This window comes from Gorilla gorilla, chromosome 17, assembly GCF_029281585.2.
Source record: "Gorilla gorilla gorilla isolate KB3781 chromosome 17, NHGRI_mGorGor1-v2.1_pri, whole genome shotgun sequence".
Lineage (NCBI taxonomy): Eukaryota > Metazoa > Chordata > Mammalia > Primates > Hominidae > Gorilla > Gorilla gorilla.
In genome coordinates this window covers 45837154-45850908 of record NC_073241.2, presented here as the reverse complement: position 1 = coordinate 45850908, position 13755 = coordinate 45837154, and the positions used below count along the sequence as shown (strand labels likewise).

At 37.8% G+C, this 13755-nt stretch overlaps 1 protein-coding gene across 8 annotated transcripts in view; it reads right to left on the bottom strand.

The window, feature by feature from the left end:
- DLGAP1 (DLG associated protein 1) overlaps positions 1–13755 on the bottom strand; it is a 968998-nt gene that overhangs the window by 941931 nt on the left and 13312 nt on the right. The gene's annotated exons all lie outside the window — the stretch shown is intronic.

Below are 13755 nucleotides of genomic sequence, written 5' to 3'. Positions count from 1 at the left end.
ACTAAAAATATAAAAATTAGCTGGGCATGGTGGCGCACACCTGTAATCCCAGCTACTTGGGAGGCTGAGCCATGAGAAATGCTTGAACCTGGGAGGCGAAGGTTGCAGCAAACCGAGATCACACCACCGCACTCCAGCCTGGGGGACAGAGTGAGACTCTGTTTTAAAAAAAGTGTGTAGCACCTACCCCGTCTCTCTCTTGGTCCTGCTTCTGTCACATAAGATACCTGCTCCCACTTTGCCTCCCACCATGAGTAAAAGTTTCCTGAGGCCTCTCCAGAGGCAGATGTTGCCATGCTTCCTGTACAGCTGTGGAACCATGAGCCAATTCAACCTCTTTTCTTTATAAATTACCCAGTCTCAGGTATTTCTTCATAACAGTGAGAAAACTGACTAATACACTGCTTCTATTTGTTTCAGTGGAGGGTGAAAGTTGGGTTCTAGGGTTTCTAAAATTCTTCCACCACATTAAAATAGAAAGTGAGCCTTAACAAATCAGATCCCATGGGGGCAGAAAACAATCTATAATGTAAGCTGGGAGAGGCCATGCCACGTCACTAGTGTCAGGAAATGTCATATAATTAGCACAGCCAGGGCATTTGTCAACCAAGGATCTAAAAGGATTTTTCAAATTGTGAAAATCTCAAAACAGTCCTAAGAGTTACTGTGTTATTGCCTCTATAATACCTTTGCAATGAAATCTATTTAGGTCAGTATATGAAATTCTATGAGTCATTTATATATAAAGGCAATTTCTCTTTCACTCTATTCTCTTCCAGGATGAGTTAGAACAGCAGGATATAATGAATAACTATGAATAAATTGAACTTCATTTAATTAATTTGACATTATCATTAAATATTAATAAACATAAAGGTATTGTTGCTGAATTTATCAACAGCCACCACTTGGAAGGTGTGAAAATACCCAGCCAATAACAAAAGCATTACAGATTTTCTTTATGTAAAATGCGTCATGTTTTTCTCATTCATTTTTTATAAAGTGAACATTTATAAAGTATCTTGATTTTTGCATATTCTTATAACATTGTACATGCATTTCTTACAGAAAAAATATTGGACTCCAAATCACAATAAAAATAACTTTTCAATTCTATTATCCACTGACCAGACTGGTAAAAATTAAGAAGCCTGGTGACACTAAGTGTTGACAAGGATTTAGGACACTGGGGATGCTTCTTTACCACTTGTGTGAGTCTAAATTGGCAATACCGCTTAGCAAAACAGCTGCTCATGATCTTGTAAAGCTGGCACTTTGCATAGCCTGGCCTCTTGCATGTATTTATCATGAAACAGGCATAAAGACATATGTGGCAGCCCAGTTGATAATAGAAAAAAAAAAAACCAGGAAATCCTCCAACAAACCAAATACACAAAAATGAGGGAATAAATGGATGAACAAATTGTGGAATAGTCATAAACTGTAATTAGTACAACACTGAAAATATGATCAGTGTGCATCAGTAGGCATAGATCTTCAAAACAATATTAAATGAAAAAAAGCAAGTGGCAGAAGAATATAAACATTTTGCTGCCATTTTAATAAAATTTGAAAGCAAGCAAAATCCAAAAAAAAAGAACGACTTTAGGAATAATGCATGTAATGGTAAAACGACACAGAAAAGTGAAAGAAAGACAACAAAGTAAATTTCAAGAGAAACCTTCATTATGGAGGACAGGAGGGGGCTGAGATTAGGAAGCAGAGAGCACATGGGGTATTTCAATGTTGCTGATGATGTTCTATCTGCAGATGGATGGTGTGGTGAGGGTATTTGTTGAGTTGTTATGTCTTCTATCATAAGTAGACATGGAAGTTTAATATATTTTTTAAATGCATCACCTTAAACTTAAATATTACCTTTAAGGATGTATAGTTTATAGCTAAAAAGCGATATTCACTTCCCCCAAATTAAAAGTTCTAGATCCCAGTTCTTATACAGTCATTAATAGTTTTGTGACCTTGGACATGTTACTTAATCTCTCTGGGGATATTCTTTTTCCAATCTGAAAATACAGATTCTTTGATAGGAAATCCCTTAGGTCTTTTCTGGTAAATATTCTTGTGTGTCTGTGTGTGTGTGTGTGTGTGTGTGTGTGTCTGTGATTCAAATGTTTTCTTTTGTTTGATTGTTTTTCTTTTCCTGCAGTTTTATTGAGGTATAATTCACCAGTAAAACCTGTATACATTTATGTGAGAGTGAGGGTCTGAGTTGCTGGTCCTCCACTTGATGTAGGGGAGGCTAATGGCAACTGTTGTGGTATGGCCAAGCCTGGATTCCTGGGACCAGCACTTGCCAAGGCTGAGGGACTGGGGTGAATGTAACCCCTGTGATCAGCTGCCATTAGGAATTTAAACCTACTCTCAGAAGTGTACAGCAGAACTAAAGAAGAGAAACAACCAAGAGTCATCTGAAATTGTGATTGGCTCATTAATAATCCAAGGTCAATGACAGAGATCACTGCTCAAGCATGTTTTCCTATGGCTCCTATGAAGACGATTGCTCTGCAGGCTTAGGCTGAGTATGTTGTGAAATGGACTGTGAAGGACCGGTGTGGCTTCCTTACAACAGCGACTTTGTCTCCTACTTCACGGCTCCTAACATGTGCCCTGTTGTCCTGGAAACTGGCCAAGATGATTGAGGCTAGGGAAACGGTGCAAAAGAAGAAACAAAATGTCAAGAAAATATTGCTGAAGCTAATGATTCAAAAAGAACAAATGGAATGAAAAGGCTCTGTAACAAGAGACAAATCATTTGGAAAATTCTGCAGTTTTGAAAGGACCCACTAAGATCTCTTCTTTGGATTTCATGATACTGTGGTGTCATTTAATACATAAAGTCTCGCCATATGGGAAAATTATATTGGTTCTGACCTTAGTACTGCAGTAACTTTTAGACTTGGGTATAAACACTTGTTGGTGTTTGTTGGAAGTTATTGTAAATTAGCATTTATTATCCTACAAAGATTTTATAACTGACTTAGTCATTTCCCATTTTGCATCTTATGTACTGAAATGAAAATATCCTGCAGATAAAAATGACTTCAGTCAATAAACTCTATTCAAATAATGGTTTAAAACGGGATCCTCTTCTGGACAAAGGTAATTAAGAATGTAATAGTCAAAACCATCCTCTTTGAGGTGAAAAATATGCTTTGGCTTAAAAGACACCCTATGTTAATCACATCTTTTATCATTATTGCTTATTTTTTGGAATAGAATCATTCTGGCTTTCTCAAGGCAACTCGTATTATTAATGAGTACTTCTATTTTCTGTACTTTTTCTGATTTTCACCTTTGAGATTACTGGTAATGATCAAGACATTCTGAATTTTTAACCTAGTTTTACAAAGAGTTCTCTTATTAGACTGGCTATGTAGAATCCCACCTGCTGGATATAACAATTTTTGTATTGATGAACACTGCCATTTTCTTAGAGATAACTTGTTGAGAACAGTGCCACTTGCAGTAAAGATGTCAGGCACTGCAATGTTTTAGAACCAGTTTATTTTTGTGCTAAATAGAAGTGTGAAATAGTTTAAATGTCTTATCAAATAATTTGCTGATTGTATAGATACAACTTCCGTTTTTTTATTCCAGTCTTTGTTTTAACTCCTGTGGTGGTGTCTTATACTTTTTGATCAACTAGATTCAAGGTGAAAGTTAAAATCTCAAATTTCTTTTAGAAAACACTTAAAGGGCGATAGTCAAGTCATACTTTGTAAGTGGTGAGGAAAAGCTTAAACTTTGCAAGAATTTTGTTGGGCATGGTAGTAATTGGCTAAAATAGGTAAATTATGTTGAAATAAGAATGTGCAATTATTAGAAGTAAGGAGCTGAAGGATATTTCCTTCAGTTAAGTAGTGTAACTGAAACGTTTTACTATTAAACATAGGTTTTATAAATGCATCATCCAGTTATTTTATTCACTGGCAGTATCTGATACTTGTTAATGTTTTCCCCACCTCTGATATTAAATTTTAAATTACAAAAAAAACTGTCCAATAGCTCTAATTTTAAAAGGAAACTAGATATTGAAATAAATTTGATTTTTTATTTAAAAATTATATATATTTACAGTGCACAAGTTGATGTTTTGATATATGTGTCCACTGTAAAATGATACAGTCAAGCTAACACATCCATCACCTCACGTAGTGTGTGTGTGTGTGTGGTGAGAATATTTAAGATCTACTTTCTTAAAGTATACATCATTATTAACTATAGTCACAATGCTGTACAATAGATCTCCAGAATTTATTCATCCTGTCTAACTGAATCTTTGCACTCTTGATCAACACCTCCCTATTGCACTCCCCTCTCTACGCCCCTCACCAGCTCTAAGGAATATTCTTATAATTCTATAAAGATCTAAGCCTTCTTCCATAGACAAAGTCCAGCCTACTTGAATTCAGTTCTCCCAAACAGGCCCCCGAGAAGTTACTTAAGTGTACAATCAGTTCATATAGGTCTTTTTAAAAAAACACTAAGTTATTTAACTATACCACAACATTAATTTCCTTTCCTTTCCTGAGTTCTGCCACCCTAGGATATAAATTTTTCAGCAGCCACATAAAGTGGAGGGCCCCTCTGGGGATTCAGCAGAGCCAGATGGAGATTTTTTTTCCCATACAGTTCAAGCCGAGATTTGACTTTAAAATCAAAGTGGCACGTGGTATTACACAGTCAAAATAATATGGGACTGAATACTAGAAGCCTATTCCTAATCATGGCCTCACATTAAGGAGTTAGTTGGATAACTGGGGCTAAGTCATTTAATTTCTGTGAGTCTCAATTTATTCACCTGTAATAAGGTGCCAGAAAGGGACTAATGCTCTTTGGGAACATTTTCTCTTCCAGCTTACTATAATTCTACCTAATTTAAGTTTAGTGTTGAGGGCTGTTTGACATAATGATCAACTATTTTAAAAAGTGTTCAATTATCTCGTAGAAATCAGTTACCAAAACCAAACTTCTTAAAACCACTTAGCTCTACCAGGAATTTTTGTTTTTTGAAGAAGTTAGAGGGAGTGTGTCCATACACTGATGGATACACATTTAAAAATCCTCTAATTCACTTGTTCATCTAATGTTAACACAGTAGGCACTGTTATAGTCAGTGCACACATAGCTGCCCTCATGGAGCTCACACTCTTGCATGAATAAGGAGAACCTATCCTGAAAGACTAATGATGGGTTGAGAGCAAAGACATGCTTATCACTTTGACTCATTTACTCTCTAATCTCATCACCAGAACCTTAATGCATTTTATCTGTTAGAGATTTCAGGGCATAAGACCTATGCAAATATATGTGACTGTCATCTATTTATTCTTCAGTCATTTCCAGAATATGCTAGTATCACAATGTGGATAGGCTCTAAAAGAGAATGCTCTGCCAAAAAAAAAATCAGTGATTCATTGCTGCATAAGGAATAAAATCAAACTCTTTAGTTTATGTGCCGAAGCTCCTCTGTGGGCTCCTCTGTGATTCACATCTGGTCACACACCCTACATTCCAGCCATCACAAATTCCTCATGGTAATCCAAATAGCTCAGCCCTTTCAGTTACTCACTTAGCCCTTCAGCCTGAACCTGGGTATAAACTTCTCCTTCAAAAGCCAACCCAAAAGGTATCCCTTTCCTAAAGACTTCTCCAACCTGTTTTCTATTTTATGAATTAAAACCTCTTCCTTACACCGAACATATTGCATCCCTATACAACAGCATTTTTTTTACTGCTTTATATCATAGACTCTCATCTACATACGTCTCCCCCGAAAAAATGCTATTCCCCATCTGAATTCTTGACCATAGCATCTTTGAGCACAATGAAATGTGTTGTAGTGACCTCTAAGTGTGGCAATGATTGGTTATACAATACAAAGATAACTGATACACTAACTTCTCCTTCCCCTTGCCTTATTTTTTAGGTTCTACACTTGGTTTTCTGAACTTTTTTCCCTAAACCCTGGTTCTCCTTGAATCTGCTCAAATTCTAAAAACAGCCTGCACATTACTCTCTTTCTTCCCCTGTGCTGCAAGGCTGCCAGCACCCAGTTTGTACACTGTGAGTCTCACATACTTCCTGTTGGTTCTAGCATTACCTTCTTGTGTTCCTAACTCTCAACTCCTCTGGAGGAGGAATGCTTCCTCTGCTGGTCCTGCAAGAGGCTGGTTCTTCTCAACCAAGTCACAGAGAAATCAGCAGGTTGACAAAATGTTGCAATACATTGTAAGGAGTACCCATGAGATATTGCTGGAACCCAGAGGAGGTGGTATGTAAATCTCAGCGAAACTGTAGGAATCCTCAAGCTGTCCTTGAACAATGTGTAGAGGTCTGCCATGCAGAAAAGGAAGTAAGGACATCCCAAGGAAAGGACATAAGAGCGGGAAGACAGAGAGAGAAACATCATAAAACACCGTGTTATTTAGGAAATGACAAACAAGCATAAAACCTCATGACGTAGAGGAGTATTAAGAGTTAAGGCTGGAAAATTATACTTGACCAGGTCATGAGAGACTTTAAATGGCACACTACAAACTTGAAACTTCATCTGACAGGTCATGGAGGGCTAGACATGAAATGATTTAATTTGGGAACTTAGCAAAATTAAACCTTTCAAAATGATTTATATAATGTAACTTCAGAGAATAGTTTGGAGGAGGATAAAATTGAACATGGAATGAGGAGTAAGGAGGCTCTTGGATTTGCAGGGAAAAGAGATGATGCAGGTATCACGTACCAGAGAATCCTGAGTTGTGGACAGGAAGCTTATTTGAGAGAAAGGTAGGCAGTTAGTCAGTAAAATTTGATGTTTTGATACAAGGAAGTAAAAGTGTAGGCTGCCTTTTAAGTTTCTTGCTTGAGCAACTATAAGGATGATGTATATGAAACAGAAAATATAGTCACATAAAAATACTGACATCAAATTCTGAGTAATGGAAAGGTATTATGGAAAGATGAAAAGAAAAGGAAGAGGAGTCAAGAAAGGTAATTCCTAGAATTGCAGAAAACGATACAGAAGGGGGAAGAGAGGGGAAACGGAAATAGAAAGTTAAAATGGTAACAAAGGAGGCAGCAGCATTCAGCTGTATCTCAATCTCCACACCGATGGAGGGAGGGCACTGATGTAAAATCACCATGATTTAGCTGCATCCATAATTTAACTTTGGAAAGAGTTTTGGTATATTTGAATGCAATTGCTCCAGATGTTCTACATAACTCTTTAATCACAGTAATAAAACCACTCTGCAAAAATGTAATTCTGGAGAGATAAAAGCTGCCCAACCTCTGAATTCTTTCTTTCACTTCCCTCTTCCAACATATGAAAAGTTTAAACTGCAAAACATTCAAAGCCAAGTTAGCATCATGTCACACATATAGGAGCTGGATGCGACCAGGAAAGAAAGGACAGGCTGTAAATGCACAGAGAGCTGAGGCGGGCTTAGGGACTCAAACCTAAGCAGATGCGCACACAGGTGTCACAAATTAGACAAGTAGGTAGTTAAAGGACAATAGACTGCAGGAAAAGTGATGAGAACTATCAGCGAAGAAGCTCAAAACATGCAAGATGGTTTTGGTGGTAAGGAGAAAGTTAGAAGCTCAGAGAAACAGTTTCAAAGGTAGGGAAGGTTAGAAAATATCCAGGGAAGCGATCTGGAAAGCAGATAAACATGGTCATATTAGGGAGATACTGGTAATGATTTCTTGCTTTAGGCAGTGATCTTTTATGTTTCTTTTTTCTTTTTTTTCTCATGCAAAGAAACAATTCCAAAGCATGATTGGCTGGGACCAGCAGGCAAAGATGTATAAATATAAGTGCCTGTCTGGAGACAGGAACCTAAAAGCCAGTGGTTCTGAAACTTTAGTGCACACCTTAATCACCTGAAGGCTTGTTAAAACCCTATTTCTGGGCCCCGACCACCAAAGTTTCTGATTCATTATTTCCAAACTAGGGCCTGAGAATACACATTTCTAACAAATTCCCAGGTGATGCGATGTTGCAGGTCCAGAACCCATACTTTGGGAACCACATTAGTCATCGGTTCTTATCCCTAAATGGACACTAAAATCATAGGACATGCTTTACAAACACATTCATGCCTGAGCCCACTCTAGAGATGGATACTGACGTGGTCTAGAAAGGGTCCTGAGAGCTACACTTTTTTAAAGTTCTCTAGATGATTCAATACATAGCTGAAGTTCAAATTATAGAATTGAACTTCAAATTAATTAACCTCAAATCGAATTGAAGTTGAATGTTGACGGGTAAGTTCTTTCTTGGATTCAGCAAGACATCTTTCTGAAGGTGAACCAGCTATTCTCTCGACACCTAGGGGTTAATATTTTTCATTGGTGTCTAACAGTGATTATGCTTATCAAAAACACATTACTTACAGCCCCTGCTAAGCTAGACTCAAACAAAGTCCTATTTATGCCAATAAAGTATTTGGGTAATATCACTGATGATTTATAAATTTTCCTAGAAGGTTTAATTTACCTTGAAGAAACAAAGAAGAAATCTCTAACAATAGAAGGAAGACTATGGTTTTCTCCATCCATGCTGCCAGGACTTAGAAGAAAAACAATTTTCCCAAAACAACAATAAAGCAGCCAAGGGGAAAATCCAATAAAGTTTCTGAGGAATGACAGTGCTCCAGGAACAGATGGGCTGATTAATTTCTGAAATTTTATGAAGAATATTGGCTGACTGAAACATTGACAAAGATTTTTAATGCAACTTTAGAGATAAGAAAAATAATCAATAAAGCCTCACAACATACTAGCCAAGTGGAACACCTGAATGCAGGCATGATGTTTTTATCTTTTTTGCATTTTTCAGAATTGTTAAATAATTGATCAATTAACAGTAACTAATGGAATACAGTTGTCCCTCAATATCCATAAGGGATTAGTTCTAGGACCTCCTGTAGATACCAAAACTCGAGGATGCCCAAGTCTCTGGTATAAAATGGTATGGTATTTGCATATAACTTATACTTTAAATAATCTCCAGGCTAATTATAATACCCAATATAATGTAAATGTTATCTAAATAGTTGTTACACTGCGTTGTTTAGGGAATGATGACAAGAAAAAAAGTTTGTACATGTTCAGTACAGATGCAAATTTGTTTTTGAATATTTCCATTTGTGGATGGCTGAATCTATGGATGCAGAAACCATGGATACAGAAGGCTGACTGTACATCATGCTGGTATAATCTTGGTTTTGTTTACTAATCTTTCTCTTGTATAATAAATATGGTTTAAAAGATTATATGCAAACCTGGCATTTCTACTTGCTTCTTATAATCTCTGAATTGTCCACTTAATATAGTTGGAGGTTATATTAAGGTAGGGAAATAGGAATTAACATATAAAGACAAATAGTAATTAACATATATAGGAATTAACTTTATAGTAAATATGGTTTAAAAGATTATATGTGAAACTGGCATTTCTACTTGCTTCTTACAATCTCTGAATTGTCCACTTAATATAGTTGGAGGTTATGTTAAGGTAGAGAAACAGAATTAACATAGAAAAGGCATTTATTCTTTATACTAGGGCTAATTTTGTCATCAAAAATGGACTGTCCACATCAGAAAAACTTTAGCGCCTCCCCAGAGCTTTGGAAGATTTATGTAACATCTCCCGTGGGGCCCAGTGGTGTCACTTGTATACTTATTATGACATATTGCCAAATTTTGCTTATATACTGGTCCTTCCATGACCCAGGATCAAACATGGTGCATGGCGAATAAGGAATCAACAAATGTTGTGAAGTACTAGACTGATGTTATCATCTGATGGGTCCTACATTATTTTAACTTTTTGGAAAATCATCTGGCTATGCCACATTTCAGAATGGCGTGAACCCGGGAGGTGGAGCTTGCAGTGAGCCGAGATCGCGCCACTGCACTCCAGCCTGGGTGACAGGGCGAGACTCCATCTCAAAAAAAAAAAAAAAAGAAAAAAAAAAAAGAAATCTCATCTCATATGCCCACATTTTTCAACTGAAAGCAACTGTTTAAATCTCTCATGCCCCCTCCTAGAGCCTCATCATGTACCCCTAGCCCCACTCCACTATCCCCATTCATTTCTTCATCACTTTTATTAACCACCCTCCCCAAGAGCATATTCCTAGTCCCCCCGAGAAACACAGCTTATCTTCAGCTTCATTTGTTACACTTACTCCTTAATGTAGGTTACAAAAACACACTTGAACCTCCTTGACAGGCATCCTAGCATCTTGAAATTTACCTGATTCGTAGCCTGCTCATCATCACAGACATAACATTTATAAACTCATTCCACTCCAGTATTTATTTCATATATTGCTGAAATCTCCATGAAACACCTCTCTCATGGGAAACTTAGTTCAAAGAATATTAGTGTTTTAAAGGAAGCTCAAAATCACATGATGACCCCTGTCAATTGATATATGGGTAAACTGAGACCCTGAGGGAGGAGCACGTTATATGCTACAAAACACTGTGGCTAGCAATGTCACGTTAGGAAGAGGAGGAACTTTGTGCAAACTGGCTACAATCCACTGACTGCCTCCTTCCTGCCTTGATGTCCCTTTGACATCGCTGGTCCCCGCCCCAAAGGAGAGACTGACCTGCTGAGGTGAGTCACCTGCTCAGGCCCATCACAGCACCCCGTGGCCTCTCAGCATCTTGCTGCCCCCCTGGGTTTAATCCTACCCATCCTTCTTTCTCACTAGCCCATGAGTTCCCTGTCATGGGGATTTTGCCGTTTCTATTAGTGAGTTCCAAGCCCTTTTCAGGAGATGATATATTTGTAGAACTCAGACTTCAAACCAAACCTTTAAATCCAGCTCCTTCAACAAATAATCATTTAAAACTTTAAGTTAAAACATGCCTAGCTGTTATTGTAAGCAAGAAATTAAACCACTGAGCTTTGTTATTTCATATTCATTCTTTAGACAAATATTTATTAACAAGTTCTATGCTAAACAGGGTGCTGAGAAAGAGAATAATGGGGACAGGTTGAATTCCTTTACAAAGGGTGATCAAGAGCAGCATTATGCTGGGTGCAGTGGCTCATGCCTGTAATCCCAGAATTTTGGGAAGCAAAGGCAGGAGGATTGCTAGAGGCCAGGAGTTCAAGACCAGCCTGGGCAACATAGTATGACCTTGTCTCCACAAAAAAATAAAAATAAACTAGCCAGGCATGGTGGCACACACCTGTAGTTCCAAACTACTCAGGAGGCTGAGGCAGGAGGACTGCTTGAGGAAAAGGGTTCAAGGTTATGGTGAGCCATGATCACACCACTGTATTCCAGCCTGGGAGATGGAGTGAGACTTTGTCTGTAAAAAATTTTAAAAAAAGAAAAAAGTGGCCAGGCGCAGTGGCTCACGCCTGTAATCCCAGCACTTTGGGAGACCGAGGCGGGCAGATCACAAGGTCAGGAGATCGAGACCATCCTGGCTAACACGGTGAAACCCCGTAGCTCTACTAAAAATACAAAAAAATTAGCCAGGCGTGGTGGCGGGTGCCTGTTGTCCCAGCTACTCGGGAGGCTGAGGCAGGAGACTGGCGTGAACCCGGGAGGCAGAGCTTGCAGTGAGCCGAGATCGCATCAGTGCACTCCAGCCTGGGTGACAGAGTGAGACTCCGTCACCAAAAAAAAAAAAAAAAAAAAAAAAAAAAAGAGAGAGAGAGAAAAAATAAGTGCCAGTAATAAGAAAGAATCATTTATGTCAAGAGGACTGGGGAGTTATGAGGGGCCAAATTTCCAGGCAGATGGAATAAAATATTTTAGAAAATATTACTTATCATTCATCTTATATGATTGTGATGTGATGTACTCAATCTCAATTATAGAATGACTAATAGAATATTTTGACTCAACTAGTTCAACCATTGTGGAAGTCAGTGTGGCGATTCCTCAGGGATCTAGAACTAGAAATACCATTTGACCCAGCCATCCCATTACTGGGTATATACCCAAAGGACTATAAATCATGCTGCTATAAAGACACATGCACACGTATGTTTATTGCGGCATTATTCACAATAGCAAAGACTTGGAACCAACCCAAATGTCCAACAATGATAGACTGGATTAAGAAAATGTGGCACATATACACCATGGAATACTATGCAGCCATAAAAAATGATGAGTTCATGTCCTTTGTAGGGACATGGATGAAATTGGAAATCATCATTCTCAGTAAACTATCGCAAGAACATAAAACCAAACACCGCATATTCTCACTCATAGGTGGGAACTGAACAATGAGATCACATGGACACAGGAAGGTGAATATCACACTCTGGGGACTGTTGTGGGGTCGGGGGAGGGGGGAGGGATAGCATTGGGAGATATACCTAATGCTAGATGATGAGCTAGTGGGTGCAGCGCACCAGCATGGCACATGTATACATATGTAACTAACCTGCACAATGTGCACATGTACCCTAAAACTTAAAGTATAATAAAAAAATATATATATATAAAGAATATTTTGACTCACTTTCAATATACATGTATATAAAAATTATTTTTACATGTCCAATATAAATAAATTGAATTTGATTTTCAGTATGGGATATTTGTGGATTTAACAGTGGTTAAACCTTTGGCCGTCTATTTCCTATCTTTGACTAATTAATGCTTTACTATCGGTACATTACTTTTACTAGTATCTGTCTACAACTTTCACTAAGTTTATATCCTTCCTAAGTCAATTAAACATTCAAACGTGGGGGGAGGTCAAGAACATAAGGTAATTCAGAACCAAACAAAAGTGCCAGAAATAACCTATATAGACACACGAGAAGAAAGATATAAGCCATTTCACTTATAAAATGTGTCATCTGTGTGACAGCTAGGACATTATAAAGGACACTCACTATTCAATCAGTTTTACATGTGTCTATCTTCATTTCAGCTTTTGTTAATTTACATGAACCAAATATCCTCAATCAATATTTATTTACATAAGGCAGGGATGCTTACATATTTAACGTGCCTCTTTCTTGAACAATTAAAGTTAAAACCAAAAATATAGCAACACTCTAGTATTTTGTGGACTGACTCAATCATTTTGCTTTGAGCTAAGGGTACGACAATGTTGATTTAACAATGTCTACTTAAATAGACTGAAGGTTTTACTTTCATTGGCCTGAATTGCAAAGAATTATAAGAGGCAATGAGAACTTTCTTTCAGGTATATTTTACAAGGATATTCTGACATCTTTTTTTACCCCTTGCTATTAAAGTTCTTGTCTGAGCGGCACCAAAGCCAGGCTTGTTCATTGTGTTCTCTAAATTGTGTCCTTATTGCAGACCTCATCTGTGTTTGTGCTTCTTTCTCTTTGAGGTATGTGTTCATTTATGCTTTCAAATAGATTACTCAATGGGCAGCAGGGAGCTGAGGTTTCTCTAGCAGTGACAGATCGTTTCTTGGAAAGAAGAGACTGATTCTCTCCAGGGCAAGCAGATGGTCACACCCCTAGAAGGTTCCACAGAGATTCACCTCTGTCATGCAAAATTTCTCTGACAAGTGGGAAGAGAAAGGTGGGAAAAGGAAGGTAAGGCAAAGACAATTCTTATTCCCTTTGTTTAAGATGTCATCAAAATAGCCTGCATCCTGGAAGAACTCATTGAAGTAGGCACTAGTAAAAATCATGGTAAAACTCAAAAATAAAACGACACATGGTGATTTCTTAATACCGCAGGCATTCTAGGACAAAGCAGC